Genomic DNA, 7,224 nt, shown 5'->3' with positions numbered 1-7,224 from the left:
CTTTGAGTGGTAGCTATCTCGTACTTCATCGCGATTGGCTTCAGATTAGCACACGCGCAGTAGGAGGAAAAGCGCCAGAGAGGGTCGAGGGAGAGTGAGCAATGAGGGACTGGAATAATCCCTCTTCCGGTTCCTCCTAGTTATCGAGGCGTTGCCGCTCAGCCTTCTGGGAAATGGAGTTCCCAGCGGGACTTGGGGGTCGAGTTAGAGGAAGTTGGCAGCGCTTGCGCGCCACTCTCAGGCCCAGCGGAGGATGCGCGCGCAGCACCCCCTTCTCCCTTCCCCCCGCCCCTCCCCCCGGAAGTTTCTCCTGGACAACTGAAAAGGTGAGTCCAAGTTCCAGCTCCGGATCAGAGCGAGAGTCCCGGCCATGGGCAAGCCCGGCGCCCACGGCTCTTTCTCAAGTACTGTGGTTGAGGGGCCGCTCAGCCGGGGAGCCTGTGACGTCACCGCCTGTGGGAGGGGGAGGCTGACGAGGCCAGGGTTCGGGGGCACATTCTGTGCTGCCCGTGGGGCGGGGCTGCAGCTGCGTTGGGAGGAGCCTGTGAGGAATGGCAGATGCTCCGCCTCCGCGGTTACGTCATCGCTGGTTTCTTTTGGATTGTAGGGACAAAGTCCAGTTTTTGTTACCTAGGCAACTGTTAGTCCCGCACTTGTGGAGGAGTCTAGCCTTTGGTCCTCTGTTGTGCTGCGTTCTAGGAACAGGAGCATAGTGATGATACCAAGCTGATGTTATTAAGTGGGATAAGTTAAATAAACGGATGGATGCATAATAAAGGCAGACTTGAGTATCATAGCCTGAATCACTGGCTGTGCAACCTTAGACAGGGGACCTCAGCACTCTTGAGTCCCCTTACTTTCTTCCATCCGCACTTATTGAGCACTTACTGTATGTAAGGATCTGCGCCACAGACGCTTATGTATTATACACCTCTCTTAGGGGTAGCTCTAAACTCTAATTGTAGTGATGTCTAAAAGTGGCTAATACTTAGAATCCTAGCATTCAGGAGGACAAGTCAAGAGGATTTTGGAGACTAGTCAGTTCCAGGACAGCCCAGCATGGAATACAGAGTGACACCCTGTCTCAGTAAATAAAGCTGGATGTGGTGGTATGTGCTGGTAAGCTCAGCACTTGGGAGGTGAAGACAGGAGGATCAGAAGTTCACGGTCAGCCTGGGCTACATGAGACCCTATCTAAAACATTGTTTTTATAAACCTTGCCTAAAGGCTGGAGAGTTGGCTCGATGTTTGAGAGCTTACTGCTCTTCCAGAGGACCCAAGTGGGTTCCCAGTTCACAACTACCAGTAACTCCAGTTCCAGGGGATCAATGCATGTGACCTTCATGGGCACTTGAATTTACATGTCCATACCCACATGCAAACACACACATGAAATTTAAAATCATAAAGATAAATATTCTTGGGGCTGGAGAGATGGCTCAGCAGTTAACTGGCTGCTCTTGCAGAGGACCCAGGTTCAGTTCCCAGCAACCACATGGCAGCTCACAACTGTCTGTAACTGCAAGATCTGACACCCTCACCCAGACAGCATACAGGCAAAACACCAATGCACAGGAAATAAAAATAAATTATTAAAAAAAGGAAAAAAATCCTGCACAAAACTAGTCTACATTCTAATGTTGGTTGGGATGCCAAACAGAAAATGAAGTCAGTTGTGTAATATGCCTCAGTGGTGCCTTACCTACATGTCTGCATCCAAAGTGTGGAAAACGAAAGGCTTTCTCTGCTCGCAGTTCACACCGTGGCCCATGCTGACCTGCCTGAACTTGTTTCCTGACGGCTCACAAATAGAACCCTATGGCTGTTTATGACCAGAGATGGCGCTGCACTAGTCCTAGGCTCTGTGTGTGTGTATGTGCCATGTATTGGCAGCTTCCTAGAGAGGCCAGAAGGGGGTGTCAGACCCCCTGGAGCTGAAGTTAAAGGGGATTGTGAGCTGTCCTTCAGACTTGGGTGGTGGAGACTTGTTGCAAAATATTTGTTTAACTATGTAAAGATGTGTTGCATTTGTTTATGTTGCGTTTGTTTAACTATGTAAAGATGTGTTGCTGTTTTACCTTGCCTACCTAAGGCACCTGATTGGTCTAATAAAAAGCTGAACAGCCAATAATGAGGCAGGAGGTGTTGGTGGGACTTCTGGGTGGGGAGAGTAAGTAGGAGGAGGAATTTAGGCTTGGGGGAAGAAAGAGAAAGAGACACCAGGGAGATGCCAGGGCCAGCCAAACAGACAGACACAGAGGAAACAGGAAAGTAGGACATACAGAATGAAAGGAAGGTAAAAAGCTCTGAGGCAAAATGTAGATGAATAGAAACAGGTTAAAATCAGTTAAAAGAGCTAGTGGGACAAGCCTAAGCTAAAGCAGAGCATTCAAAACTAATAATAAGTCTCCATGTCTTTATTTGGGAGCTGGTTGGCAGCCCAAAGAAAATTCCAACTGCAGAGACTGAATTTGGGTCCTGTGGAAGAAGAGTATGGGTTCTGAATTACTAAGACATCCAGCCTACCCTCAAAACTGCTTTGAATGGATCCTTATGACACTGCTTTGATGGTCAACCACAGTGACAAGATGTAGAATCCGATGTTCATTCAGTTAGGATGTGACTGCTCTAGAAGAGGGGGCGATTGCAGCCTAGGCTGGTTACAGGAGAGCTAGAGGCTCTCAGCTGCCTCAGGTCTGTGCTGAGCTTCAGCTTCCACATGGGAACCTCCGAGAACATCTGAGCTGAAACTAAGAACCCAGTCCATTTCTTCATGACTTTATAAATCAGTCCCAGGTTGTGCTGGTAATGGTGCACACATGAGATCCCATCCCTTGGGAAGTGAAAACAGGAACACAAGGCTAACCTGGGCTACACGAGACCCTGTCTCAAAGCTAAAATAAGATTTATATGAAAGGATGAGTGAAGGGTTGGGGATTTAGCTCAGTGGTAGAGCGCTTGCCTAGCAAGGGCAAGGCCCTGGGTTCAGTCAGGGGGCGGGGGGGGGGGGGGGGGGGGGGGGGGGGGGCGGGGCGGCGTGGGGAGATGAGTGCATGGGCATTCAGGTAGCACTTGCTGGCTGTTTGACCAGTGCCCAGTAATGTTAACCAGTACCTTTCACATGTAAAATGAGCCTCAGGATCTTCCCTCTGTGTTCATTTCCAGGTTGTTGTCAAGATGGAGTTTCCAACTCAGTAATCCAAGGATTAGACCCTGAGTCCACAAAGGTACTGTTGTCTCTGCAGCCCATTTCCCACCAAGAGCCCACCTGTGCTGTCTCCTCTCTATGGCTGCAGGTGGAACTCCTACCCTGTGAGCCAGGGTGTGGCAAGGCTCACCTAGTCGTCAGGCACTTGCTCCTTCCAAAAGGCCATCTTTTTCCCAGTGACTGCTGAGGAACATAGGCTTAACATTGGAATTACCAAAGACCACCATCAAAACTAGGTGTGGTGGTGTCACCTGTTATGCCAGCAATCAGGAGATTGAGGTTAGCCTGGACTATACAGCAAGACCCTGTGTGATGATTAATATTATCAACTGAACTGATAGAATCACCTTGGAGACAAACCTCTGAGCATGTGTGGGAGGGATTATGTAGATTGTGTTCATTCAGGTGGGAAAATCTATCCAGAATGTGTGTGGCAACATTCTCTGGGTCAGGGTCCTGGACTATATGAAAAGGAGAAAGTGAGCTGGGCTCCAGCATTCATTTCTCTCTGCATCCTGACTGGGTGCAGTGTGACCAGCTACCTCAAGCTCCTGCTGCCGTGACTTCTACCATGATGGACTGTACCCTTGAACTGTGAGCCTTAAGTTGCTTTTGTTAAGATATTTTATCACAGCAACAGAGAAAGTAATTGAGACACTGTCTCAAACAAAAGACATGCATACATACAGTTTACATACATAAAACCACCAGGGATTTTGCCGGGCAGTAGTGGTGCACGCCTTTAATCTCAGCACTTGGGAGGCAGAGGCAGGTGGATCTCTGAGTTTGAGGCCAGCCTGGTCTACAGAATGAGTTCCAGGACAGCCAGGGCTACATGGGGAAACCCTGTTTTGGAAAAACAAACAAAATAATAAACACCAGAGATTTCTAAACCGCTCCACGTTTTATATAAGAAGTCAAGTGGACTCTCTGTTCTTACTCAGTCTAGACTGTGAAGTGCCACAGTAACAAATAGACCTGAAGTCTGCGACTTAACACAAATACACATTCTCTCTCACTGATGCCAACATTGAACAACTCTCCACATCCGGGTTTGATTTGATGGTTCCAGAGTTACCACCTAAGCTTCAAGTTTCACTACCTGAAGGGAGAAGGAGAAAGAGACACTAACAAAAAATAACAATAAAAAAACCTCCCCAGTGTTTATGCCTTTGACAAAGCAGTTGTATAGTTGGTTTTTTTACTCTTTACTCTTTGGGACACCCGCACCCAAATAATTACACAGAGACTTATTCTTTCTTTATGAGTGCCCGGTCTTAGCTTGGCTTATTTATAGCCAGCTTTCCTAACTTAAATTATCCCATCTACCTTTTACCTCTGAGCTTTTACCTTTCCATTCTATATTCCTTTCTTTCCTTCTTATTCCATGTCTGGCTGGGTGGCTGGGTGGCTGGGTGGCTGACTCCCAGCATCCTCTGCTCCTCCTTTTCTTGCTTCTTGCCCTTCTCTTTTTCTCTTATTTATTCTCTCTGCCTGGCAGCCCCACCTATCTCTCTCCTGCATAGCTGTTGATGGTTCAGCTCTGTATTAGACCATCAGGTGTTTTAGACAGGCAAAGTAACACAGCTTTACAGAGTTAAACAAATGCAACATAAAAGAATGCAATACATCTTTGCATCATTAAACAAATGTTCCACAGCATAAACAAATGTAATACATCTTCAACTAATATTCTACAACACAGTTGTAGTAGTTCAAATTTGAAGTGTCCCCAACAGGACTACGTGTCCAATTACGTGTCCACTTACGTGGCCTCCAGCTGGCGCTGCTGCTTTAGGTCGTTGGCATGCAGCATGGCTAGCAGACCAAGGTCATAGACATGGAGCTTCTAGCTGCAGCTCTCTACTTCATGGTCCAAACAAATGTGAACAGTCAAAGCCACATGTTCCTACCGCCGTAGCCATGAGTTCTCTGCCTTCATGGGCCTGAACCAGGAGCCAGAATCATTTTTATATTGTTTGTCTATATTCTTTATGTGTACATATATACTGGTTAATTTTTTTTTTTTTTTTTGGTCAAGTTGACACAAGCTAGAGTCAGCTGGAAAGAGGGACCCTCAACTAAGTAAATGCCTCCATCAGACTAGCCTGTAGGCAAGTTTGGAGTATTTTGTTAATGAAAACAAAAAATGAGGACATGACTGTTCCTAGGTATGGGTTTGAGGAGAAGGTTTATTGTAGATAGGAGTGAGAAAACAGCCAGAGGCAGCTGGAAGAGTCCATACTGGACATGGCCTGAGGGGGGCGCAAGGGTAGAGAGCACGAGAGGAAGAGAAGAGAGAGGGAGGAAAGAGCGCACCTGGGGACCCAGAAAGCATGGGACCCAAGAGGCCACGTAGCCAAAGAGCAGCTGGGGAAGACCCGTGAAGCGCAGGCTGGAGGCATCCAAGGTGGGGGTGGTGTATGCCAGCCAGCATGACTCTGTAATAGGTACTGAGAGATGCTCGGAGAACCCGGCAGCCAGCATCCGCTTTGATATGTGAAGTAGGTACCTCAGTTAGCCATTTGTCTGAATTTGCTACCTAACTTTCTTGATTAAATATTGATGTGGGAAGGCCCAGCCCATTGTGGGTAGGTGCCAACCATGGGCAGGTGGTCCAGGTTTGTTTAAGAAAGCAGGCTAAGCAAGTCATGGGGAGCCAGCCAGTAAGCAGCACTGCTCCATGTCCTCTGCTTCAGTTCCTGCTTTTGAATTCCTGCTTGAGTTTCTGCCCTGACTTCCCTCTATGATGGACTATAAATTATAAGATTAAGTAAATCCATTCCTCCCAGATTGGTTCTGGTCAGGGTGTTTATCACAGCAGTAGAAAGCTAACAACATATAAGTCTGTGGGTGTGGGTGACATGGGGTGCTTGTAGAGGACAGAGAACAACTTGAATGAGTCTCCCTTCATTGTGTGGGACTTGGATAAAACTCAGATTGTTAGCCTGGCAGCAACTGCCTTAACGTACTGTGCCAGAGATTCTCAACCTGTGGGTCATTTCCCCTTTGGGGGGATCAAACAACCCTTTCAGAGCAGTTACATATCAGATATCCTGTATACTGGATATTTACATTAGGATTCATAGCAGTAGCATGTAGCAAGTCTCATTATTAATTATGGAAGCTTGGCTATAACTTAGGCTTGTTGCTAAGTAGCTCTTAAAACTTAAATTAATCCATATCTTTCAATCTACTGTAGCTGGAGTTTTCTTCAGTCCTGCCCAGGCCCGTAGCCTCTCAGACCCAAGTAAACACACAGAGGCTTATATTACTTATAAACTGTATGGCATGGCAGGCTTCCTGCTGTCTAGTTCATACATCTTAAATAAACCCATAATTCTTACTTTATGTTTAGCCACATGGCTTGGTACCTTTTCCCAGTTCTGCCTTCACATCTTGCTTCTCATGACGGTAGCTGGCAGTGTCTCCTGACTCAGCCTTCCACTTCCCAGAATTCTTCTCTCTGCTTATCCCGCCTATACTATACTTCCTGCCTGGCTACTGACCAATCAGCGTTTTATTTATCAATCAATCAGAGCAGCACATTCACAGCATACAGAAAGACATCCCCAGCAATCTATGTTCTTTTATGTGGCTCAGTTACCTTTACTTTGTAATGCCCATGCTGCTTGCTCTGTGTCCTGGCATCTCCTCTCTTCTTCTTCCCAGCGTTCTCTCTGCCCCAGAAAATCCTGCCTAGCTATTGGCCATTTAGCTTTTTATTAAACCAATCAGAGTGACACATCTTCACACTGTACAAAAAGATTATTCTACAACAGTAGCAAAAATTACAGTTATGAAATAGCAATGAAAATAATTTTATGGTGGGGGGGGTCACCATACATGAGGAACTGTATTAAAGGGTCATAGTATTAAGAAGGTTGAGAACCACTGAACTAAGCCGTCTTGTCAGCCCTTGTGAGCCAGAATAATCAGAAAAGAACACAATAAATGTCTGATGGAATGTTTCACCAGCACTGCCAGCTGGGCCTGCTAACCTCTGGGAATATAGC

The 7,224-nt window shown here is 46.7% G+C and overlaps 1 protein-coding gene across 1 annotated transcript in view; it reads left to right on the top strand.

The window, feature by feature from the left end:
* The first annotated feature begins 218 nt into the window (after nucleotides 1–218).
* The window catches only part of Vrk3 (VRK serine/threonine kinase 3), a 31,592-nt gene continuing 24,586 nt past the window's right edge, over nucleotides 219–7,224 (top strand). Inside the window, exons 1-2 of the mRNA XM_052714075.1 lie at nucleotides 219–326; nucleotides 3,166–3,227. The gene's annotated coding sequence lies outside the window, so the exon portion shown is untranslated. The remainder of the gene's footprint in view (nucleotides 327–3,165; nucleotides 3,228–7,224) is intronic.

The sequence above is a fragment of the Peromyscus californicus genome, unplaced genomic scaffold, assembly GCF_007827085.1.
Source record: "Peromyscus californicus insignis strain IS unplaced genomic scaffold, ASM782708v3 Scaffold_4__1_contigs__length_199733344, whole genome shotgun sequence".
Lineage (NCBI taxonomy): Eukaryota > Metazoa > Chordata > Mammalia > Rodentia > Cricetidae > Peromyscus > Peromyscus californicus.
Note: the sequence above shows the minus strand (reverse complement) of the source record. Positions and strands in the feature narration are given on the sequence as shown.